Below are 27,022 nucleotides of genomic sequence, written 5' to 3'. Positions count from 1 at the left end.
CCACAGTTCTTTTACTCATGTTGAGAATGGCAGCAATTTGTTTATGAGATTTACCTCCACGCTACGAAAAATCACAAGTTTTCGTGTATCGAAACGTGTTAATTTTTCGTGGCATTGTACCGTCTGGACAGTCGACAGCACTTGTAAGCAAACGCTGCCATCTAAGGCACAGTATATAAATTGACGCGAATAATCAAAACAAGAGTTACAGTGTAAACTGTCCGAATATTAATGTAAGGTAAAAATCGAACAGTGTTTTAATTAAATCGTATTGTTTAACAACTATTATAAGTTTTGTAAAAAAGTTCAGACTATTATGTACTGGACATCTACCTTAATAAAATACTTGGTTATTTTATGTTTTGTTGAGAATAAAGTTATGAAGCTACGAAGTAAACCAGAAATCAGCTTTTAAGTGATGACTTATTCATGACCGGCTTCGCAGCGTTAAAGCAACATTTTGAGATGGCTAGTGGTGTAACTCCGAGTCGCACACAGAGGTGCCCCTGCCATTCGTAGTCACAGAATCTAACCCCACGAAGAGAGGAAGTCGTCAACAAATAATAAGCGGCACAGCACTGGAGCGAATAGTGCAGATCAGGCTCCCGTAGACGTTGGAGGCGGTCAGCTCAGTATACAGCTGAGTACACAGCTGGCTGGGTCCAGTGCTTTACCCTCGAGGTAACCATCTGCAGGTGCCTCATCACTGCATCTCGCTATGCTCTGCCGGTTCTTATTTCTTGTTGCCTTTCCCTCTTCATCGGGTTAGATTCTGTGACTACGAACGACGTGGGCACCTCCATGTGCTACTCTATGTGGCACTATTAACCGCCTTAAAATGCTGCTTTAACGCAGCGAAACCGGTCTTGAATAAATCATCACATTTAGCAGCTACTTGCGGTTTTATTGAAGTCCAATTTACCACGAATTTCAACGCCAGGGGCCGCGCATATTACACCGAAGGTCCAAAGAAACTGGTAAAGGCATGCGTATTCAAATACAGATATATGTAAATAGGAAAAATACGCCGCTGCGGTCGGCAACATCTATATAAGACAATAAGTGCCTGCCGCAGTTCTCAGATCGCTAACTGCTGCTCCAACGGCAGGTTATCAATATTTAAGTGAGTTTGTACGTGGTGTTACAGTCGACGCATGAGCGATGGGCACGGCATCCCCGAGGAGCAATGAAGGGGGAATTTTCCCAAAAGACAATTTCAAGAATGTACTGTGAATATCAGGAATCCGGTAAAACTTGAAATCCTTCACATCGCTGGGGCTGGAAACAGATCCTGCCAAAACGGGACCGACGACGAGTGAACAGAAACGTTCAACGTGGTAGAAGCGCAACCCTTCCGCAAACTGCTGCAGATCTGAATGCTAGTCCATCCACAAGTGCCAGCGTGCGAACCATTCATTCAACGAAACATCATCCATAAGTGTTTCCGAGTCGAAGACCTACTCGTGAGCCCTTTATGACTGTATAACACTAAGTTTTACGCCTCGCCCGGGCCCGTCAACTCCGACATTGGACTGTCGATGATTTGAGACATGTTGCATGGTCAGACGAGTCTCATTTAAATTGCATGGAGCAGAGGGATGTGTATGGTTATGGAGACAACCTCATAAATGCATGGAGGCTGCATGTCAGCAGGGGACTGTTGAAGCTGGTGGAGGCTCTGAAGTGGTGGGGGGCGTGTGCAATTGGAGTGATATGGGACACCTCATATGTCTAGATACGACACATGTCTAGATATGACACATACGTAAGCATCGTGTCTGACCATCTGTGTCCATTCATGTCCATTGCGGATTGCGACGGACTTGGGCAATTCCAACAGAACAATGCCACACTCCGTACGTGCAGAATTGCTACAGAGTAGCTCCAGGAACACTCTTCTGAGTTTCAACACTTGCGCTGGTCCCCAGACATGAACGTTATTGAGCATATCTAGGATACCTTGCAACGTGTTGTTCAGAAGAGATCTCCACCGCCCCATACTATTACCGATTTATGGACAGCCCTGCAGGATTCATGGTGTGTTTCGTCCAGCACTACTCGCGGTGGCTCTACACGATACTAGGCAGGTCTACCAGTAACTTTGGCAATTACAATTGCTTCACCACGAAGATGGCGTGCTATAGACGCGAAATTTAACCGACAGGAAGAAGATGCTGTGATATGAAAATGATTAGCTATTCAGAGCAATCGATCAAGGCTGGCGCCGGTGGCGACACCTACAACGTGCTGACATGAGGAAAGTTTCTAACCGATTTCTCATACACAAACAGCAGTTGACAGGCGTTGCCTGGCGAAAATTTGATGTGATGCCTCGTGTAAGGAGGAGAAATGCCTACCATCACGTTTCCGACTTTGATAAAGGTCGGATCGTAGCCTATCGCGATTGCGGTTTATCGTATCGCCACATTGCAGCTCTCGTTGGTCGAGATCTGTTATCAGAATATGGAATCGGTGGGTTCAGGAGGGTAATACGGAACGCCGTGCTGGATCCCAACGGCCTCGTATCACTACCAGTCGAGATGACTGTGGTATCGATAGCTACGACGACACAACGTAGGTCCGCTCTGCTAGGTTGGCACTACGAGAGACACCGACGACAGCGACAGAAACTGTTTCACCCATTTCATTAGGTACAGCCAGCCAGGACACTTCGCTTCAACTTCGCACCACCTTGCAAGTTATGTAATGTGTTGTATATGTTTATCCACTAGTAAAGGTGCTTAAACCGTATTTCCAGTACCGAGAGTTTAGTACCTTTTCCTGTTGCTGCTCCTTACCCACGCGCCGCCTCCCAGACGGGATACAAAAATGACAGGCATCTTATCCGCATGGTTGTAACGGATCGTGCAGCCACGTCTCAATCCCTGAGTCAACAGATGGGGACGTTTGCAAGACAACAACAATCTGCACGGACAGTCCGGCGACGTTTGCAGCAGCATGGACTGTCAGCTCGGAGACCATGGCTGTGGTTACCCTTGACGCTACATCAGAGACATGAGCGTTTGCAATGGTGTACTCAATGACGAACATGGGTGCACGAATGGCAAAAGCTCATTTTTTGGATGAATCCAGGTTCTGTTTGCAGCATCACGATGGTCACATTCGTGTTTGCAGACATCGCGGTGAACGCACATTAAAAGAGTGTATTCGTCATCGCCATACTGGCGATGGTATGGGGTGCCATTGGTTTCACGTCTCGGTCACCTCTTGTTCGCATTGGCGGCACTTTGAACAGTGGACGTTACATTTCAGATGAACGACCGCATGTTATAGGTCCTGTACGGGCCTTTCTGGATACAGAAAAGGTTCGACTGCTGTCCGGGCCAGCACATTCTCCAGATTTCTCAACAATTGAAAACGTCTGGTTAAAGGTGGCAGAGCAACTGGCTTGTCACAATACGCCAGTCACTACTCTTGATGAACTGTGGTATCGTGTTGAAGCTTCATGGGCAGCTGTACCTGTACACACCACCCAATCTCTGTTTGACTCAATGTCCAGGCGTATCAAGGCCGTTATTATGGCCAGAGGTGGTTGTTCTGGGTACTGATTTCTCAGGATCTATGCACCCAAACTGCGTGAAAATGTAATCTATTGTCAGTTCTATTATAATACGAGGGCGGTTCAGAAAGTAACCTCCGATTGGTCACAGTGCGGGTTGTGGGGGGAGTAGCGACGCCATCTGTGCGTTCACGCACTCAACAGGTCAGTCGGCATCAAGCCGTGGTCGAGTGAACGTCGTACCTGCGCTAGTTTAGTTTTTGTGGCAGTTTGAAATGTGTGCTGCAATAGAAAACCCCGCCAAATGTGAAGTGCGTGCTGTCATAAGGTTTTTTACAGCCAAAGGATATTCTGCAGCAGCTATTCATCGTGAGCTTTGTGCCGTGTACGGACCAAGAGTTATGAGTGAAGGAGTTGTCCGTGAATGGGTACGTTTATTTAAAAGTGGACGAGAAAACGTTCATTATGAAGAGAGGAGTGGTAGACCATCATTGGTGACTGACGAACTCGTTCAGACAGTTGATGCAAAAGTTCGTGAAAATCGACGTTTCTCAATGTCGGAGTTGTCTACTGGTTTTCCACAGATTTCTAAGACTCTCTTCTACGAGATAGTGACAGCAAGATTGGGTTACCGTAAGTTCTGTGCACGATGGGTGCCCAAAATTCTTACCGACCACCACAAAACTCAAAGAATGGCCTCTGCATTAGACTTTCTGTCACGTTATGAGGACGAAGGAGAACTATTGTTAAACAGAATCGTGACCGGTGACGAAACCTGGATTAAGTACGTGAACCCTCAGACAATAGAACAGTCAAAGATGTGGGCACATTCAAATTCGCCTACCAAACCAAGAAAAGCCTCGCAAGACTTTCCTGCCAGAAAACTGATGGCTACGGTGTTTTGGGATGCCAAAGGGGTGTTGTTGGTTGAATTCATGGAACGTGGTACGACCATTAATCAAGACGTGTACTGTGAAACAATAAAAAAGTTACGACGGGCTATACAGAACAAACGCCGTGGTATGCTGACTTCCGGTATCGTTTTTTTGCACGATAACGCCCGTCCTCACTCTGCTCGCAGAACAACGGCCCTTCTTGAGTCCTTCAAGTGGGACGTTATCAACCATCCACCTTACAGCCCAGACCTGGCGCCAAGTGATTATCACCTCTTCATGCATTTGAAGAAATGGCTCGGGTCACAGCGGTTTGATGACGACGAAGAGCTCAAAGATGCGGTCACAGGCTGGCTCCAGGCACAAGCGGGTGATTTTTATACAGAAGGAATTTCAAAACTTGTGAAGAGATACGATAAGTGCCTCAATCGCTATGGAGACTATGTAGAAAAATAGTGCAAAGATGTAGTTGTAAGATGTATATATTAAAATATTTTTATTTAACTTGGTGTATTTTTTTAAATCAACCGGAGGTTACTTTCTGAACGGCCCTCGTATATTTGTCCAATGAATACCCATTTATCATCTGCATTTCTTCTTGGTGTAGCAAATTTAACGGCCAGTAGTGCATAAAGGAAAAGCCTCATAGTGTCGGAAAATTTGCGTTATTCAGTTTTACAGCCATGAGAAGAGACTAGACCTCATATATTGAGGGCATATTCAAAATTAATTTGGACTAAAACAGAATTACGATATTGTAAACGGTTCAGGAAATATCTGAGTAGAATATCTTTGCCTAATCACCCTATACACAGCACGCCATCAGCTAGGTTGTCCCCGTTTCCTCCTGCCCGCTATCAATTAACAATACCTATTGAAATTCAGAGCATGTACTGCTGAGGTAATCTGTGTGAGGAGAGGACTGGGGGAGCCTCACAAGGCGCTGCCGCTGTTGTAGGTGGGCGGCAGACGCTCTCCGCAGCAGACACTGCGCACCTCAGACAGGGCTTTCAGCTGTCCAACCAGGCCTCAGACGGGCGCAGCTCAGAGCAACATCAGCGCGGCCGGCTCTGCGGGCGCACGTACAGCCGGGACTTGCCAGCAGCTCTCGGGCGAGGCACCGGCCGCCCAACTTGCCGGCTCACCTAATGCCGCGCCGCCGACACGTTCGCCGAAGCCACGGCCTGGCCCCTGTCTGACAGCGTCGTCTACAGGGAACGGGCCAGAGCTGCACACGGCGTCTTGGCAGAAATACTACATATTTTAAGAGGTGGTAGTAGGGATTACTTTGAATTGAACATTCTATACAACATGTACAGTAAAACCTCGCTGACCAATCCCCTAACTGGCCGGAACATGAAAAAAGGTCGCATTATCAGAGGGACATTTTTATTGACCCGTAACATATCAACACAGTGTCTCGTGGCTGCCATCAGCATAGTGAACAGTTGTTATTCATTCTTTCGCAAGTTGCTTGTTACAGACCCAGTTTGGGCAGCAGGAGTTCTTGCAGGGAGTATTATATAGTTTAAGCCTGACTCATCAATGTTGTACGCTTTATCGGCGATCATTGAAGATGTTCAACTAAGTCTTCAAATTTCGCAACAAATTCATTGGCAAATATTTCGTCAGCAGACAGAATTTTGCTAGAAATAATCAGCGAGAGAGATGGTGCAGTGGTTAGCACACTGGACAATCATTCGGGAGGACGACGGTTCTAACCTGCGTGCTACGCGGGATAGCCGCGCGGTCTCGGCACCTTGTCACGGTTCGCTCGGCTTGCCCCGTCGGAGATTCGTGTCCTCCCTCGGGCAAGGGTGTGTTTGTTGTCCTTAGCGTTAGTCAGTTTAAGTTACATTAAGTAGTGTGTAAGCCTAGGGACCGATGACCTCAGCACTTTGGTCCCATAGGAACTTACTACAAATTTCTAAAATTTTTAAACCCACCGCCTGCCATCCTGGTTTCGGTTTCCGTGATTTCCCCTCAATCGCTTCAGGCAAATGCAGAGATGGTTCCTTTGAAAGGGCGCGGCCGACTTCCTTCCTCATCGTTCCCTAATCCGATGGGACCGATGACCTCGCTGTTTAGTCCCCTCCCCCCAAATCAACCAACCAACCAGAAATAATTACATTTAGATCGCCGCGTTGTGTTGTGCACCAATGTAGCTATCCTTTAATCACTGTAAACTTTTCATTTTAATTTAATTTTTGATACGAAATCAGTGCCTTTACCTATATGGTTGGTCCAGACAACGGAATTCCTTTTTTTATCTCCTGCTCAAATCACACTTACAAAGAATTACCAAGAATTTCAGTTTTAGACCTCTTCAAATGTTGCGTGCTTCCAGTCCTTTCTCATCAACATTCATAGTTTGTGTGTCTTTCGAGAATCTTTCACTTTTTTCTGTAATCTTTAACGGTTGTTACGCCAGTCCGTACTTCATTTGCCATGTTTTGAAGAGACTAGCCATTACCTAATCTTTCGAGCACTCTCACTTGTCCCGTCACATGTTTACGTTTAGTTGATGCCATAATTTCGTTTGAGACACTTTAATATGGAGGAAGAACACTGTAATTAATTTATAAAACAAATATGTACGCAGAAAAATTTATTGATTGAATTGGAAATAAGTTATTTCGTACTAAAACTATTCGAACTTCTGCACATATTAAGGATCAGCTACCTACCAATCCATATTACAGGCGAAGAGTTACGTAAACAAAGGCCAGAAATGGGCCGGTCGGTCTAAGGGACTAGTGAGGCCATTCGAAGTTGGATTGACATGATTATGCTGCATTCAATTTTATTCGTTACAGAGGCACAGGTGGTTTCAGAGAACGTTTTCATTTTGTGTGTTGCTTCACCAGATTCAACAGGTTTATTTATTGACATCTTTGTTTCGAAGTTCAAGTTGCTAAGTTGTACTTGAGTTTACATAACTGAATTTTTCGACTGTTGCGCAATTCGACTGTTTCGCTTAGGCATGTAGCGTACTAACAAATGACGAGTATATCCATAAGATATTTGAGCCATATCTCTGTCATCCGTCAGCGAGGTCGATACACTACGAGGCTCGCTATCGACTGCTCCTCCAGCGGCCAGTGTGGGGTGCCAGCGGACTGTCACATAGGCCTGGACAGTGACGCCAAGTGCGGCACGAAACCCGCCGCCGCGCCGCTTCAGGACTCTTTGAACTGTCCTATCCTAAGGAACCCGTCTCACACATACCGTACTGTTGTGGTCTGGCTGTTTAGTGGATTTCAACCGCACTATGTTTCGGATTGCTGTGTTATGGATTCGTGACATGTGCTGGACCCTAGAATATCTGGCTTACTCTTGCTGTGAGTTGTACTGATTTCATCTCTCCGCATGTATTAGGCATTAGCCTGTTACATCCTCTTGGCAAAAATTATTGATCTTTCCACAACTTTCTCGTTCACCCTAACGATCTGATGCCCTCTGTCGTCGTCTTCTGCTCTTGTAACATGTACCTGTTTCTGTATTCCCCTAATCTGCTCATTTAAACTGTTCCGTCCTGTTTCTGATCCCATGTTTGCATTTCTCCTCGTATCAAATTTTAGGTATCTAGCTACTATTCTTCGAAATCGCTTCTACTATACTTGCATTCTTTGTTAACTTCTTTTCGTTACAGGCCATGACTCACTTCCACATGTCGTAGCTGGTGCTGATATCCTTTTGTAGACCTCAAGTTTCCTTTCTTACTTTAGTTCTGATTGTCCTGTGAAGTGTTCCATTAACATAATTAAATGTTTTTATTTTCGCTTTTATGTCCATTTTTGCCTTGAATGAACTGGTATTTCCTAATTACCCTTTCCATATATTATTACTGACTATGCAACAAGTTTCACCTAAGTGCCTTTTCATTTGTATGTATAATATTTATTATTTTTATAGTGGGTATACTGACATACCTGTATATCTAGTTACTGTAATCCAGCACTCTCCGGAGTGGTTGGTCGGCATATATAATAACCACAACAAACGACGCTACATTACTTTTTTGGATTTGGGTGCGCTGGTAAATGTCGTTGATTACAGAGCTAAAGTGTCCGAAAAAGCAGTCCGAGCACCGATACTACCGGTCGTCACTTTGAACAGCTACCGTGACTTTATTTACGTCCCTAAGAAAGGTATTCAGATTTAAGGAAGTCACTACTTTGTGGATAATTCTCACCCTGAAGGTTTGTGACACCTTGTAGAAGTTCGGCGCTAAGCGGGGAAATATCAGTCGTTATCTCTTGGCAATGGCCATCCTGTATTCACTCGAAACCACGCGGCGATTTAATCACCCTACATTGGTGGAAACCAAAGATTTATCAAGTCATGCCAGTGTGGACTGCTGAAGACTCTACGCTGCTGGGAATCAATACCTTTAATTAATAATTCACGTGATCTGTGACTGGGAACTTCATAGTAATTGTTATCAAAATGAAGAACTCTTTAATCTCATATTCCCATCTCTTTTCCATTTATCTTTGGTTCTGAAGAATCACAATATCTCTCTGCCGCCAAAGCAAGGATCTCATAATACAGGGTTATTACAAATGATTGAAGCGATTTCACAGCTCTACAATAACTTTATTATTTGAGATATTTTCACAATGCTTTGCACACACATACAAAAACTCAAAAAGTTTTTTTAGGCATTCACAAATGTTCAATATGTGCCCCTTTAGTGATTCGGCAGACATCAAGCCGATAATCAAGTTCCTCCCACACTCGGCGCAGCATGTCCCCATCAATGAGTTCGAAAGCATCGTTGGTGCGAGCTCGCAGTTCTGGCACGTTTCTTGGTAGAGGAGGTTTAAACACTGAATCTTTCACATAACCCCACAGAAAGAAATCGCATGGGGTTAAGTCGGGAGAGCGTGGAGGCCATTACATGAATTGCTGATCATGATCTCCACCACGACCGATCCATCGGTTTTCCAATCTCCTGTTTAAGAAATGCCGAACATCATGATGGAAGTGCGGTGGAGCACCATCCTGTTGAAAGATGAAGTCGGCGCTGTCGGTCTCCAGTTGTGGCATGAGCCAATTTTCCAGCATGTCCAGATACACGTGTCCTGTAACGTTTTTTTCGCAGAAGAAAAAGGGGCCGTAAACTTTAAACCGTGAGATTGCACAAAACACGTTAACTTTTGGTGAATTGCGAATTTGCTGCACGAATGCGAGGGGATTCTCTACCGCCCAGATTCGCACATTGTGTCTGTTCACTTCACCATTAAGAAAAAATGTTGCTTCATCACTGAAAACAAATTTCGCACTGAACGCATCCTCTTCCATGAGCTGTTGCAACCGCGCCGAAAATTCAAAGCGTTTGACTTTGTCATCGGGTGTCAGGGCTTGTAGCAATTGTAAACGGTAAGGCTTTTGCTTTAGCCGTTCCTGTAAGATTTTCCAAACCGTCGGCTGTGGTACGTTTAGCTCCCTGCTTGCTTTATTCGTCGACTTCCGCGGGCTACGCGTGATACTTGCCCGCACGCGTTCAACCGTTTCTTCGCTCACTGCAGGCCGACCCGTTGATTTCCCCTTACAGAGGCATCCATAAGCTTTAAACTGCGAATACCATCGCCGAATGGAGTTAGCAGTTGGTGGATCTTTGTTGAACTTCGTCCTGAAGTGTCGTTGCACTGTTATGACTGACTGATGTGAGTGCATTTCAAGCACGACATACGCTTTCTCGGCTCCTGTCGCCAGTTTGTCTCACTGCGCTCTCGAGCGATCTGGCGGCAGAAACCTGAAGTGCGGCTTCAGCCGAGCAAAACTTTATGAGTTTTTCTACGTATCTGTAGTGTGTCGTGACCATATGTCAATGAATGGAGCTACAGTGAATATATGAAATCGCTTCAATCATTTGTAATAGCCCTGTATACATGTCACCATAAAAAAGTAGCTACTCGTAAGAGATACCGCACTAATAACGTGTAAAACCACCTAAAGGCTTGTTAATGGCCTCATTTCGGCCAGGAAGAGAGACCAAATATTTCTGCAGGTGTTCCATACCCAGGTGAAGACAGTCGTTGATAATTACATAACGCAGAGCTACCCATTACTCCAAATACACTGACGGAAAAAAGTCACAAAAAATAATTAATGGTGAGTAATGAAAGTTCCATAATACACTTGTCTAGGTAACATATGTAAGTGATTAACATTGCAAGTTTACAGGTTAATGTAGGTGCGAGATAAGCTGTTGATAATGTGAAATGATGGTACACTGACATTGATAGCTGGTGTAACCACCGGAATGCTGCATGCAAGCATGCCAACGTGCATGCTTTGTGTAGTACGGGTGCCAGATGTAAGTTTGTGGGATGGTGTTCCATCAGGGCTGTTGTAATTGTTCAGTTAATACAGGGACGCTTAATGGTGTTCGTGGATGACGCTGGAGTTGTCGCCTCATGATGTCACATATGTGCTCGATTGGAGACATATCTGGTGCTCGATTAGACCAAGGCAACATGTGACACACTGCAGAGCACATTGGGTTACTACAGCGGTATACTGGCGAGCTTTATCCTATTGGAAGCCGCGCGGGGTAGCCGTTCGGTCAGAGGCGCAATGTCACGGCGCGCGCGGCTGCCCCCGTCGGATGATGATGATGATTATGGTGTTTGGTTTGTGGGGCGCTCAACTGCGTGGTTATCAAAAATGGCTCTGAGCACTATGGGACTTAACATCTGAGGTCATCAGTCCCCTAGAAATTAGAACTACATAAACCTAACTAACCTAAGGACATCACACACATCCATGCCCGAGGCAGGATTTGAGCGTGGTTATCAGCGCCCATACAAATCCCCTACCTTAGCTCAGTCCAATCTCGCCACTGTCATCAAGGCAGGTGAAACTCCCTGACCCCCCGGGAATCGAACCCGGAACCCCGTGAACGAGAAGCGAGAACGCGATCGTGAGACCACGAGTTGCGGACTCGGAGGTTCGAGTCCTCGGGCATGCGTGTATGTGTTGTCCTTAGCGTAAGTTAGTTTAAGTTACAGTAATTAGTGTATGAGCCAAGCGACCGATGACCACATCAGTTTGGGCCCATAGAACCTTACCACCAAGTTCCTATTGGAAAATACCTCCTGGAATGTTGTTCATTAATCAAAGCACAAATGGTCGAACCACCACACTGACGTACAATTTTGCAGTCAGTGTGATCGGATAACTACGGGAATGATCCTGATTTCATACGAAATCCCACCCCAGACTGTAACTCCAGGTGTAGGTCCAAAATGTCTAGCACGCTGACTTATTCGCTGTAGGCCCTCAACTGACATCCTCCTAACCAACATATAGGTATCAATGGCACCGAGGCAGAACTAGTTTTCATCAGAAAACGCAAAAGACCTCCACACTGACCTCCAGTGGGCTCTCACTTGACACCAATGACGTCACTGGGGTTAGTGGAATGCACGTTACTGGGCATCTGGCTCTGTGCTGTTCTTGAAGTAACTGATATGCAACAGTTCGTTGTGTCACTGGGGTGCCAACCGCTGCTCCGATTGCTGCTGCAGATCCATGACGATGCGCTACGATTATAAGGCGAACACGATGGTCTTCCCTCTCGTTAGCGCTACGTGGCCGTCCAGAGCCCGGTCCTCATGCGACCGTACATTCTCGTTATCACCGCTGCGAACATACCTGTATAGTGCCTACATTCCTACCAAGTGTCTTTGCATTGTCACAGAAAGCACAGGAAATTTCTCGGAGCTCTGTTACACGATCTCGTTCAAACTCAGTGAGATGTTGATAACGGCGTCTTTGTCGCATTAAAGGCACTCTTGATCACTACCGTTACAGCGTGTATTTAAAACAAAAGTGATTTCCATCCTCATAGTGACGCAACTGGTGCGGAACCTGAATAGACATCATCTTTCAGATTTAGAAACACGCATATCAACATTCGTTGCCATTTGTTTTTCCGTCAGTGTAGTTTCAGATATTTTATATAGGTTTAAGATCGTGTCATACAGCGTACCAGTCGAGGTACGATAGTAAACTTGGGTGTTCGTCGAACAGTGAGCGTTTGCATAGAACCATGCGAATACAGGTGTTGTCATCTTGGAAGATGGGAGTGTTCATAGCTTGCACATAATGAAGATGCAAAACCAAAAAAAAGGCCAAAAATCGGTCACGTCGTAGTGTAAAATAAACAACCTGTTTCATGTTAACGGATAGCTTAGTGAACAGGTCAAAGTCATGGTAAGAAAACCACCCTCAAAACATCACAATACCAGACCGAACCACTCTCTGCCTGATCTACGCACTCCACACACTGCATATTAAACGCCTCATCGAGCTGTCGCTGCACTTGTCTTCCTGCATCTTTTAAAAAGAGACAAAATAGTGACCATCTGAGTCACAGTACATTGTGTAGCTTTATGTGGCGGTTCCTCTGGCAGTGTTTGATCTGAAAGGGATAGAGATGAATCTCATTTATTGACAGTAGGATTCATGTCGGGTTAACACCGACTGTCATTGATGAGATGTGACGCTAGCGCCGATCACTGTTTGTTAGTCACCTTTTACGTACACGGTTCTTAACACTGCGTTACACGGCTCGAAGTGGTACACCATTCCTTGTAGACACGTTGGATACTTGGCAACTACATTCACGGTGTTATCTTTGACACGAATATGACTATAGCTCAGTCTCCAATTCTGTCATGTCTTCACGTCGTTTTATTTTGTGACACGGACCACTTCTCTGCGATGATCGCATGGTCTCCCGGTATCATTCCGTATTAGTTCTACACATTCTACAATGTCCCAGGGCGACCACTGCGCTGCTTTAGAGATTAATATGTTGCCAGGCGAGCGTGTTTATGTCCTCACTAAAGTAGAGGAGTTATCCGTATTTTCACGCTGTAGTATGTTGCGCATAATGTCTGAACCACATTCTTGTAAGAGGCGTAGCGGAGATTTTTCATAATTCGTCTCTTGAAAGGAGGGCGACATGTACACCGACATATCTATTTCCGTACAATTTCCGTCGGTGAGTTTTTTCATTTCACACATTTATCGTGAGTGGATGAGGAGCAGGAAAGAGCCCCTAAGTCGTCTTTATTCAGAACGTTGCGGGAGAACGTAACTTTGCTCGTGACAGATTGTGGGTCCGGGTCCCACACAAGTTCGCCGTTTTAAATTTCTCTCATTTCTGTATTTTGCTTTAGCCAGATTGAGAAAGTTAATTACTCAGGTTAATGAAACCTTTTAAAAAAGTAGCCACAGACCATGACAGTTTACATTTACGCTACAAAATAGCGTTGCTGTGGACTAATCTAAAATGTCAGAAAAATATCGTACTCTTACACTGTACTTGTTGATAATGTGACACTGTATACTTCTTAACAAAGAAGAACTGTCTCTGCTCTTATGGAAGAGCCAATTCAGTCTGATATGAGATGGTGGACATAGGGTCTAATCCGTTGTTCAAGACTTATTATAAATGTAAACTACGTCACTCTGATAGTACCATAAACTGCAATGTAAACTTTGTTTTGACGGTTATTTCTAAGCGCCCTATTAGATGAACTATACGTCGAACACATGTGTGTCATCGTATGTCCATTCTGCATTATAGTGTTTTGTGTTTGTAATCTGGTTGTCATGAGGTAAATCTTTTACGCAAATAGTATTGCCATTTTCTTGTCAAACATATGACAGTGCAGTTCGAAACTAATAGTTGTGATAGTGAGGCTTTTACTGAGTACGTCATGATTTTCTTAAACTTTTCTCGAAGTTGTTAAAAGGTGTGGAGCACTATACAGGATATCTTATTTTTCTTCTTTTGTTCTCCTTGACCCGTGTCCCTGCGGATTCGGCACGTTAAGTTAGTGATAGCGGGTAGTCGGATGCTCTTCGCGACGCTACCACTTCCCACACAACACAACCTCCGTACCCCTACTGTCTGTGTCTAGAACAGCCCACATCTTCAAGCGTGACAACGTTTTCTAAATGTTTGCGAATTGTGAATCTTGGGCGAGACCTGGTTACAGGCCCGATATTCAACTACCTGGTTTTGGGAAGCGGCATAAAAATAACATCGGGGTAGCTGGCGCTCCAACTCACGTCATTAAACGCACTCAGATACAGACTATCCTTCTACGTGTGTATAAAATAAATTACTAAATGCGACGTAATAGCTTAATTATGTCACAATGACTCCTTAAAATCAGTTTCCACACTGTAAACAGTAAACAAATAAATCCCACTAACCAGATTTGAAGCTTCGAAATCTACCATAATGCGCCTGTTATTGCAAATATTCTGAAAAAGCAACTTGCCAGAACAGAGGAAAAGAAAATATGCTTCATTTTTGCTAGCAAAACAGTTAAAGCACAGTTTTGTTTTAATATTTTGCACATTTCATGGATCAGCTCCGCTCCAGCTCAGTGTAATTTGGAATGTTTCAGTAGTTTGTAAGTAAGATCCATTTTCTCTTTAGCATTTATGCTGACCAATACATAAATGGATTTAACCATACCCGACATATTCATCTGAAGAGAAGTAACAACTGTATCGATATTTAAAATAATTAATTGATTCTTCAACCTCATTTGAATATTTTTTTTATTTATAGGACACGTTTAGATTACTCTGGATCATCTTTTAATGTGACAACATGCCGTCTAGTGAATGCCAGGCATAGTCAAGGCGCAACGGTGGAGAAAGTGGACGCTTATGCCACCTGTGGGCCAGAATCGAAGGCAAAGCGGTAGTGCTTCCGCCTGATGGGAGCTAAAGTAAAGAACACTATGCAGGAGACAGTGTCTGGCTTGTGCTGCACTCTGACAGCGAAATAACAAAAGAATTAAACTAAATAATGTTGTTACGTGTAGTAAAAATATAAATGTAATATTACTTTAATATATTAAAATGGCTGTAATTGAATATTGTAATGCTATGGTATGTTTAATTGTAAACAGAGAACTTGGCGTAATGTAAAATGATGTTTAGGTGTGGGGGGAATCCCCGAGAATGAGAACAGTGCGCGGTTGGCGCGTAATATTGGCGGTAGAAGTAATTTGGCGTAGCTCTGAGGCAGAGAAAATGTTAAGTGGCGTAAAAGTGACTGCCGGTGTGTGCTACGGTAACGTTGCTAACAGACCATTTAGAAATGAGCTATAACAGATATGGACTTCGTTTTTCGTGTGGCTACAAGCTAAATGGATACTAAGGCTTGTAAGATGCGGTATTTCGAAGGAGACGGGCTGTGAGCGGCAAAAGAGTACGGTTTCCCGCTCTGAGGTACATGGCACTGCATGGTGCAATGCTGTGTTAATTGCGACGAGTTGCTTGTGCCAGCGGCGAGGTGTGAAGGAACCAGTAGCCGCATCCAACGGCGTATTGTGATTTCAATAACTGATGAGGTCCATTGGTGAGCTCACTTCGGTAGCAACAAACTAGAAGTTATCTTACAAGAGTATTATTATGAACAGTGGTTGTTATGCCGACGCCATTACCAGTACATTCATATTTTGTGAAACAGTTTGTGTAATAGTCAAACCAAGTTCTCTAGTGTGGTTTAAATTGCATTCCCTGAGTGTAATCAATTATTTAAAGGAAATAGCTCATTATTACCCCATATCCAGTGATTGCTATGTGCTGTAACATCAGTGAAAAGCTATGGTGCGTGAGTATCGGCGTAGCTATATTACAAGAGAAAGTAGTCGGAATTAACGCCGAAATTGCCAGCAGATGCCGCTTCATGCAACGGATGGAAGATGCCAGATACTGTGCCACGTTAATTACTACCCAACTCGATGTGGTAGCTTTTCAGAACATTGCCATAGTCAAAAATTACTCGGTTCAGACCGAGCAACGTGATTCTCAATTAGTGTTTTCAGTAACTATATTGACAAGCAGATCTATATTGTTCTTTAATTAAGCGTTCAAGGAAATTGCTGCCACCACAGTACACATTAAATTCAGTAATTACAATTTGTGTAGTTTACATTAACCTAAAACAAGTTCAAGTGTTTATCATGTGTGTTTATGTATTGTGAAATGATTTCAGGCTGTGGTATTGTTTTAAATGAATAATGTCCCCCTGCTAGGCAATATCAAACATACAGAATTAAGTGCTCCCTGTTCAGTCACTTCAAAGAGATTATCAGTACTACTAATAATCAAATATAGACATAAAAATAAGTTTGATACGCGCCATTATCATTAATTATTCCCAAAATTCCGTGTAGTAGTTGGATCACCATAGGGTGTCTATTCAAACCTTTACGCGGGAAAGCCACTTTCCGATGATGCATGGTCTAATAATAATACAGTAAATTCGGGTAGTGGCAACGCAATCTTCAGATCTAAGAAGCTGCGTCGGCAACCCGTTTTGTCTGCTCACAATCTCATACCGATGTACAGTACAGTACTTTGACGCAAGTAGCAACCCTCTGCTGCTAAAGGACTGAATTGCTGAGAGTAAAACAGTGTGCAGCAATCTGGTTCGAAGAGTTCGTCCAGATGTGGAGCGCTCTCTCCTTCAGCACGACAATGCCAGGCCACACTATGGCGCTGCGACGACTGCAGCAATCCGACGCCTGGGGTCCACTGCCATCGATTACCCACGCGACTTCGTCTCATCCGATTTTCACCAGATTCCAAAACTTCTAGGATACCTTTCTGGACTTCACTTTGATACTGATGAAGTGCTACAAGCAGGGGTGAATTTGTGGCTTCGTCAACAAAATCAGACGTTCACTGTTATAGTGTCAACTAATTTCTGTCTCGTTGGGTGAAACGTGTTGGTCACTAGGATGGCTACGTTGAGAAATAAATATGTAGAAATGAAGAATAAAGATGTTGAATCGCGAAGCACTTTCAAAACTTTTTCTTAAGAATTTACTTTATTTACTGGCGATTCATCAAGAACATTAACACATTTAATCACACTATGTGAGCGTGGAAGTAGTTGCCAGTGGGTAACTGATGAAAACAAATCAAATTTCGTTCAACAAATGGAAATTTTATTCCTAAAAGCCTCTTCATTTTTAAAACAGATTTAAAATGATAATCAGAAAGCGCCTTCTAAATATGAAGTTGCAATTTATTTAGAGGCAGAAAGAACAAATTTTTGACAGTATGATCTTTCGGGCTGAGAACCTTGCCACTCCCTTTTGACACGGCCATAGTCACGACCGCTCACAACAACCTCTGAAAGACTACACTGGCGCAAATCTGCAACACACCGTATTACTTTAAACTAAAAATTTTAACAACTCACACAAGCACATAAACTATGCATCCCATAGGAGGGATGGAAATGGTACAAAGCACTAACATTAAAAGATTAACTTGCCACCGAAGGTGTAACTTGATTTTAAACAAAAAACTCTTATGGTGGAAGGGTGGCAACTTTATATACTAAAATAACCATTAAAATAAAAACCCCTGAAGTGCAGTCTTACATAAAATATGCAAGGTTAGCCAGACATGCTCTACGTTACACGTATACAGCCTCTCAAGACGATAGGCAAGATAAAAACATATTTCAGGAATTCGGCCGTTACACTTCAAGCAATAAATTCGTTAACACTGAATTCGACAAACACGACAGAGGCAGCTACTAACATATGGCAGATTGACAGGGAGATTACTGAACAAGCCGAACCGCAGGTTGCTCTAACCCACCTCTACTCCACAAGAGAAAAACGGATCACCCAATTCGTATCTAACCACCTTCCTGCGGGTGGGCAAATGGAGAAGAATGGTGGGAGGATCCCAAAACAAAGCGGCTGGTGACCTCACCAAGAAAACAAATAGAATTTAACAAGTAAATATATCTCCTAGCACTTAACTTGTAACAAACTGCGATTTCTGGCGAAGACCTGGCGCAGCACCCCCCAACGTTTTCCCGAACCATCCGCTGTCAGCCGCTTCAACGGACGCAGGAGGGCGCGCCGATATCCCGTCTCACGGCGTCGCAGCTCGCACCGGCCAGACCGATGTCGTGGGTTGACTCCTGTTTCTCTCGTGTTGGCCACGAAGCCACTACCCCTCGCTATACGGCACGGCCAACTGGACTCACCTGGCGACCTCACATGCGCCGACGCTCAGGGCGAACAAGTCATCTCGTGTCCCAGTGCGCCACCGACCAACCGATCGATCCAACCGCCAATGACCGTTGCCCGAGCAACTCGAGCAGACTGTTGGCCTAACATGCAGACTCAGATGAAGGAACTCAGCCCCGACCGGGCGACCACTAGCTGAGTTCTGTTACTGGAGGAGTGGAAAGACTCTCATTTTGCCGGCTTAGATCCAAATGACAGACATACTAGCACTCCAAACGACGGACAGACACTAACTGCCACACAAATGCGAATGAGAGACAGACCAGCAACTAGTGACAAGTGACTGACTCTGACTGCCCGACTGCCCCTGGCGAGTTTTTTTTTTTTCTTTATTGTGATTTCATTCCCCTGCCCCATATGGGCATGGGAGGGCTGTCAGCGGCACAGTCCGCCACTCTTCAGCTGAGTGACACTACAACTAAAACAAGAATAAAATGATACATACATAAGGAGATAAAAAAGGGGAACATAAAACAGAGTAAGGGGAGAAAATGGAGGTAAAATATACACTGACAAGGAGACGTTCATGGAGGACAGTTAAAAAAGTCACCAGAAATTAAAAAAAAAACACAGTTGGCGAATCTTAAAACACAGAGAAGACACTGAATGCGCAAGCACAGGTTAAAAGTCGGCCACAGTAGTAAACACACTCTGGAACAACACACTTAAAACCCACTTGGCACACACACGACGAAGAATAAAACTGCCAAGTGGGACCTGCCAAGGGAAAAGGTCAGAGAGGATGGAAAAGGAGGGAGGGCATGGGGCAGCTGGGGAAGTGGCGGGATGAAGAGAGGAGGGGCATCAGTGGGTTCACGAAGAGGCAGGAGACACGTGGGGCGGGAGAGGAAGAGGGAAGACAGGGCAGGAGGAAGCGCAGGGACACTGAAAGGAGGCAGAAGAGATGGAGGGGGAGTAGGAGGGGGAAGCCGCTCAGGAGGAGGGAGGGGGAGGAGAGGGAGCCCTGAGGAGGAGGCAGGAAGATGGGGTTACAGTAGGTAGGAAGGGTAGATGTCAGGGCGAAGCTCATCATCCAGGAGTGGTAGACGGTGGAAGTTGTGTTGGGAAAGGAGATGGAGGGTGTGGAGATGGAGAGAGGGTGGGACACAACGGTAAAGGCGAGGCAACTGGTTGGTGGTGAAGAGGATGGGAGAAACCAGGGGGGTGAGGGGGATCAAGGCGGCGGACCATATTTACTGTGTGGATGTCAAGGAAAAGGAGAAGGTGGGGGAAGGGGATGAGGTCATATAGGATGCGCGTGGGGGACGGAAGGCGGATGCGGAAGGCGAGGCGGAGCGCATGGCATTCGAGGATTTGGAGGGCTTTATAGAACTGGGGAGAGGCGGAAATCCAAGCGACGCTGTCATAACAGAGGATGAGGCGGATCAAGGATTTGTAGGTGTGAAGGATGGTGGAAGGATGCAGACCCCAGGAGTTTCAGGAGGCGGAGGCGGTTGTGATCTTTGTTTTGGATGGTAAGGAGATGAGGAGTCCATTTGAGGTGGCGGTCGAGTGTGAGGCCAAGGTATTTGAGGGTAGGAGTCAGGTGGAGAGGACGGCCATAAATGATGAGGTAGAAATCATGCAGGCGGAAGCAGCGGGTGGTGCGGCCTATGATGATCGCCTGGGTCTTGGACAGATTAACACGGAGGGACCACTGGTTGCACCAAGCACTGCATTGGTCAAGGTGGGTTTGGAGGGTACGTTGGGACCGTTGAAGGGTAGGATAAAGGGCTAGGAAGGCGGTGTCATCAGCGAACTGGAGAAGATGAACAGGAGGGGGAGGTTTGGGCATATCAGCAGTGTACTGGAGATAGAGGAGAGGGGAAAGGACAGAACCTTGCGGCACGCCGGCAGAGGGGTAGAAAGTACGGGAGTTGGAATTGTGGATAGTCACATAGGAGGGATGATGGGAGAGGAAGGAAGCAACGAGACCGACCAAGTTGATGGGGAGAGCATAGGTCTGAAGTTTGAAGAGGAGGACATGGTCATAGGCGTTCTGGAGATCAAGGGAAACAAAGATAGCGGAGCGACGGGAGTTAAGTTGGAGGGAAATAAGATTGGTAAGGTTAAGGAGCTGGTCGTCGGCGGAGAAGGAAGGCCAGAAGCCACATTGCGTAAGAGGAAGGAGGCAGTGCTGGTTAAGGTGGCGGTGAATAGGGCGAGAGAGGATGGCCTCGAAGGCCTTACTGAACACGGAGGTGAGGCAGATTGGACGATAGGAAGAGGTATCAGAGGGGCCCCTGGCGAGCTTATAGCGCCCCTTAATAGCACGTGAACAGGCAACCTTTCCCCTTTTCCACCACAGAGAGACACGAAAGCTGCGATTGCCACAGCGGCGCCACCGCCAGAAACGGAGGGCGACTGCTTCATATAACGCGCTGCGGCGCGCCCTTCAAAACAGCAATTTTGTCCACTGCTCAGATGTATTATGTTAAGAATGATTTTCTTATTGAAAAGATCTAAGAGCTTTTGTTACGTCTGCCACAGACGGCGCCTGCCAGGCAGACTACACTCAAGACACCCCTGTGTACCATATAACATACACAAGCACTTGCAGGCGCATCCAAGAGGAAAACAATTCTTCAAAATAAACAGAACTTGCTAGAGACTAATGCGAGCCTTTTTCTGCAGAGGTCGCCTCACAGACACAGGGAAAGTTGGAGTACTCCGCCGACCTCCGCCGGCTTTATAAGGCCAGCACAGCAGCAGTACAGCCAGTTCCTCGCCGAGCTAGGACCAGTTCCGACGGACCTCACCGACGCTCTTGATGAATGTTCGTCTACATGTTATCTGTTTTCTTTGTGTGTATATAGTGATTGTTCTAGAAGTGCAGTTCAGTTTCAATAAACAACATTATACTGAGTTTTCTACAATACTGAGTATTCTTCAGTTTTCAAATAAAAATTTCGAGGTTATTACTTTCTAACTCGTTCTCGTATTTGTATGAGTGGGTACTTTGCTCTGATCTGTGCAAGAGTGCTATTAATTTTTGGATATGTTTGTTCCTACTGATGTATCCATGAATAGTACTATTATTTTCATTTTGTATCTCATTCTTAACAAATTTCAGCAGAGAGTAAATTTACTTACAGACTCGTTTTTGGATGTATAACTTTTTAAACGATTGTCCATGTGAACTCCGAGGATGGACTCTAGATATTATCCACACAGCACGTTTCTGTGATATAAATACTTTTTTGTGTCTGCGTGAAATTGCCCCAGTATATAATTACACATGATATAAATAAATGGAAGTACGAGTATGGAAAATAAGTTAACTTTATAATGCAGGTAGAGCAAAAGTTGAAGGCAATCATTTGAGAAAATTTATAATGTGTCGTAAAGTTTCTGTATTACTATAGATGGCCCTTTTGTTTGCGAAACTTGCTTCAGAAACCGTTTTTGCGTGCGCAAACACATGGATGATATGAAACTGCTTGTTTACCAGAGGCTGTGTTAGTATCAAATGACGTCACTGTCGTTCTGCTGTGAGTAGCTGTCTGTTGCGAGTGGTCGTAGAGTGAGCAGCCCATGTGGCGGACACAGTTTGCAGAGTATGATTACTGAGTCGTCCGATTTCGAATGAAGTAATATGGGCACAGTTCTCATTTGCTACGAGTGCTAATTGTACTGTTATTGCAATCTGTTTTGGGTACATTTACCCTTACACGAATTACTATAACGTTAAGATAAAATTATGTTTTTCAATCTAGACTTTGATATCCACTTCAAAATTATCAATCATGTATTCAGAGTACTGATTTCAATTACTCGTCTGCCACGTTTAAAAACATTTCAAATGTCTTGAGTTGACAGGCGCTAAGCGGCAACGTTATCAGCGAAATGTATTTAAAAAGTATTTCAAAAGGAAAGAAAAGAGAAAATTATATGTATAGAATGTTCTTTAGGTTTGCGTGAATTAATTTAATTGTTTGCGAGAATACCAAAGAAAGACTTAAATTCTCATTTTAGTGTAATCCAGATTTTCTTTGTTTAAAAGACGTACAATATACTTTCATTTTGAAAACACTTTCTCATTTATTTCCAGTCTTTTAATTAAGCTTTCTTCCCACTGTTTGAAAGTAAAACTGAACATATACTTACTGAGATGCCTTGCACTATTGCATCATCACATAGCTACATTCTGAGCAACATATTAATCCATATTAAAAAGCAACTAAGGTTAAATCTTAAGCCAATCAGCCACACAGTGATTTCTTTATGCAACAGGCTGCTTGGCGTTTTACTTCAGTCATCAAAGCAGACCAGATCAGAATATCATTCTCATGGCCCAGGTGAGAATCAACTGTAGAGCCAAGACGACCCCTTTTGAATTGCTATTAGGAAACAGCGGTCATTAGTAAATTTTCCACATAATATTTAAGTAGTATTTTAATAACAGTTCACAGGTTTTAAACCCAACAGTAGAACAGTGTATCATTTGATTGTTGATGAGGGAGTCTTTTCATTTAGTTATTAATTATTTACTATTTGTCAGTTTAGAGCAATTAAATCTCAAATGGTTCAAATGGCTCTGAGCACTATGGGACTTACCATCTGAGGTCATCAGTCCCCTAGAATTAGAAATTAGATGTGTGTGGTGTCCTTGGGTTGGTTAGGTTTAAGTTCTAGGTGACTGATGACCTCAGAAGTTAAGTCGCATAGTGTTCAGAGCCATTTGAACCATACATATTTGCAAATATGCCAAACCTTTCATAGACTTTTTACAAGTTACTCGCTTTCGTGAGAAACTGGATTCAAAGTTCTGCTCAGCCAAGACGTTTTTCGATTCTATGCTTTCTTTCCCAAATAACTTAGAGAAAAGGTCAGTATGATGTTATCAAGAAAGCTGCTTCCTCCATTCTTGTGATTTAAATTACTGCTTGGCATCTACTGACCGAGAAGTTCTCAGGTGTTTTCCCAATTTCCTACTGAGCGCCGAGTATAAATCGATGAAAACAGACATGGTTTTACCTAGCTGAAGATTAATATTACTGTCGTAACAGCTTTGTACGGACACAAGGTTTCGACAAAGTACTCATGTGTCTCTTCTCGGCAATAGAAGATGACGAGTAGGTAATCCATCAAAATTGTGCATCAATACAAGTCTGTTTCCATGGTAATAACCCTATAAAATTGCATCCCTGAAATGGGTTGAGAAAGCCTGTATCCTCATTACAATACTCTGAAAAATTGCTTGTATGAGACGCAAAAAGGTCGATAGCAAATGCAGAATCCATACCTGATTGTCTTCTCCGGAATGAAATGTCACTGATTTTCTGTTTCTTCTTCTTCTTCTTCTTCTTCTTCTTGAAAAAATCCCATCGTGACCTTTTTTTTTTTTTGCTTAGTAGTGCTTTCGCCTTTGATGGCTGGACTTCAAAAAAATGGTTCAAATGGCTCTGAGCACTATGGAACTTAACATCTGAGGTCATCAATCCCCTAGACCTTAGAACTACTTAAACCTAACTAACGTAAGGACATCACACACATCCATGCCCGAGGTAGGATTCAAACCTGCGACCGTAGTGGTTGCGAGATTCCAGACTGAAGCGCCTAGAACTGCTCGGCCACTTCGGCCGGCGGCTGGACTTCCTTCATTTCTACATCTACATCTACATCTATACTCCGCGAGCCACCTTACGGTGTGTGGCGGAGGGTACTTATTGTACCACTATCTGATCCCCCCTTCCCTGTTCCATTCACGAATTGTGCGTGGGAAGAACGACTGCTTGTAAGTCTCCGTATTTGCTCTAATTTCTCGGATCTTTTCGTTGTGATCATTACGCGAGATATATGTGGGCGGTAGTAATATGTTGCCCATCTCTTCCCGGAATGTGCTCTCTCGTAATTTCGATAATAAACCTCTCCGTATTGCGTAACGCCTTTCTTGAAGTGTCCGCCACTGGAGCTTGTTCAGCATCTCCGTAACGCTCTCGCGCTGACTAAATGTCCCCATGACGAATCGCGCTGCTTTTCGCTGGATCATGTCTATCTCTTCTATTAATCCAACCTGGTAAGGGTCCCATACTGATGAGCAATACTCAAGAATCGGACGAACAAGCGTTTTGTAAGCTACTTCTTTCGTCGATGAGTCACATTTTCTTAGAATTCTTCCTATGAATCTCAACCTGGCGCCTGCTTCCCCACTATTTTTTTATGTGATCATTCCACTTCAGATCGCTCCGGATAGTAACTCCTAAGTATTTTACGGTCGTTACCGCTTCCAATGATTTACCACCTATGGCATAATCGTACTGGAATGGATTTCTGCCCCTATGTATGCGCATTATATTACATTTATCTACGTTTAGGGAAAGCTGCCAGCTGTCGCACCATTCATTAATCCTCAGCAGGTCTTCCTGGAGTACGTACGAGTCTTCTGATGTTGCTACTTTCTTGTAGACAACCGTGTCATCTGCAAATAGCCTCACGGAGCTACCGATGTTGTCAACTAAGTCATTTATGTATATTGTAAACAATAAAGGTCCTATCACGCTTCCTTGCGGTACTCCCGAAATTACCTCTACATCTGCAGATTTGGAACCGTTAAGAATGACATGTTGTGTTCTTTCTTCTAGGAAATCCTGAATCCAATCACAAACCTGGTCCGATATTCCGTAAGCTCGTATTTTTTTCACTAAACGTAAGTGCGGAACCGTATCAAATGCCTTCCTGAAGTCCAGGAATACGGCATCAATCTGCTCGCCAGTGTCTACGGCACTGTGAATTTCTTGGACAAATAGGGCGAGCTGAGTTTCACATGATCTCTGTTTGCGGAATCCATGTTGGTTATGATGAAGGAGATTTGTATTATCTAAGAACGTCATAATACGAGAACATAAAACATGTTCCATTATTCTACAACAGATTGACGTAAGCGAAATAGGCCTATAATTATTCGCATCTGATTTATGACCCTTCTTGAAAATGGGAACGACCTGCGCTTTCTTCCAGTCGCTAGGTACTTTACGTTCTTCCAGAGATCTACGATAAATTGCTGATAGAAAGGGGGCAAGTTCTTTAGCATAATCACTGTAGAATCTTACGGGTATCTCGTCTGGTCCGGATGCTTTTCCGCTACTAAGTGATAGCAGTTGTTTTTCAATTCCGATATCGTTTATTTCAATATTTTCCATTTTGGCGTCCGTGCGACGGCTGAAGTCAGGGACCGTGTTACGATTTTCCGCAGTGAAACAGTTTCGGAACACTGAATTCAGTATTTCTGCCTTTCTTCGGTCGTCCTCTGTTTCGGTGCCATCGTGGTCAACGAGTGACTGAATAGGGGATTTAGATCCGCTTACCGATTTTACATATGACCAAAACTTTTTAGGGTTCTTGTTTAGATTGTTTGCCAATGTTTTATGTTCGAATTCGTTGAATGCTTCTCTCATTGCTCTCTTTACGCTCTTTTTCGCTTCGTTCAGCTTTTCCTTATCAGCTATGATTCGACTACTCTTAAACCTATGATGAAGCTTTCTTTGTTTCCGTAGTACCTTTCGTACATGATTGTTATACCACGGTGGATCTATCCCCTCGCTTTGGACCTTAGTCGGTACGAACTTATCTAAGGCGTACTGGACGATGTTTCTGAATTTTTTCCATTTTTGTTCCACATCCTCTTCCTCAGAAATGAACGTTTGATGGTGGTCACTCAGATATTCTGCGATTTGTGCCCTATCACTCTTGTTAAGCAAATATATTTTCCTTCCTTTCTTGGCATTTCTTATTACACTTGTAGTCATTGATGCAACCACTCACTTATGATCACTGATACCCTCTTCTACATTCACGGAGTCGAAAAGTTCCGGTCTATTTGTTGCTATGAGGTCTAAAACGTTAGCTTCACGAGTTGGTTCTCTAACTATCTGCTCGAAGTAATTCTCGGACAAGGCAGTCAGGATAATGTTACAAGAGTCTCTGTCCCTGGCTCCAGTTCTGATTGTGTGACTATCCCATTCTATACCTGGTAGATTGAAGTCTCCCCCTATTACAATAGTATGATCACGAAATTTCTTCACGACGTTCTGCAGGTTCTCTCTAAGGCGCTCAACTACTACGGTTGCTGATGCAGGTGGTCTATAGAAGCATCCGACTATCATATCTGACCCACCTTTGATACTTAACCCAGATTATTTCACATTCGCATTCGCTAATAACTTCACTGGATATTATTGAATTCTTTACTGCTATAAATACTCCTCCACCATTGGCGTTTATCCTATCCTTGCGGTATATATTCCATTCTGTGTCTAGGATTTCGTTACTGTTCACTTCCGGTTTTAACCAACTTTCCGTTCCTAATACTATATGCGCACTATTTCCTTCAATAAGCGATACTAATTCAGGAACCTTGCCCTGGATACTCCTGCAGTTTACCAATATTACGTTAACTTTTCCTGTTTTTGGTCTCTGAGGACGGACGTTCTTTATCAACGATGCTGATGTTCTCTCTGGTAAGCCGTCAGGTATTTTATCGTTTCGCCCAAGGGGGGGTCCCT

This window comes from Schistocerca nitens, chromosome 2, assembly GCF_023898315.1.
Source record: "Schistocerca nitens isolate TAMUIC-IGC-003100 chromosome 2, iqSchNite1.1, whole genome shotgun sequence".
Classification (NCBI taxonomy): Eukaryota; Metazoa; Arthropoda; class Insecta; order Orthoptera; family Acrididae; genus Schistocerca; species Schistocerca nitens.
The sequence above is the reverse complement of the archived record's forward strand: the minus strand, read 5'-3'. Positions refer to the sequence as shown.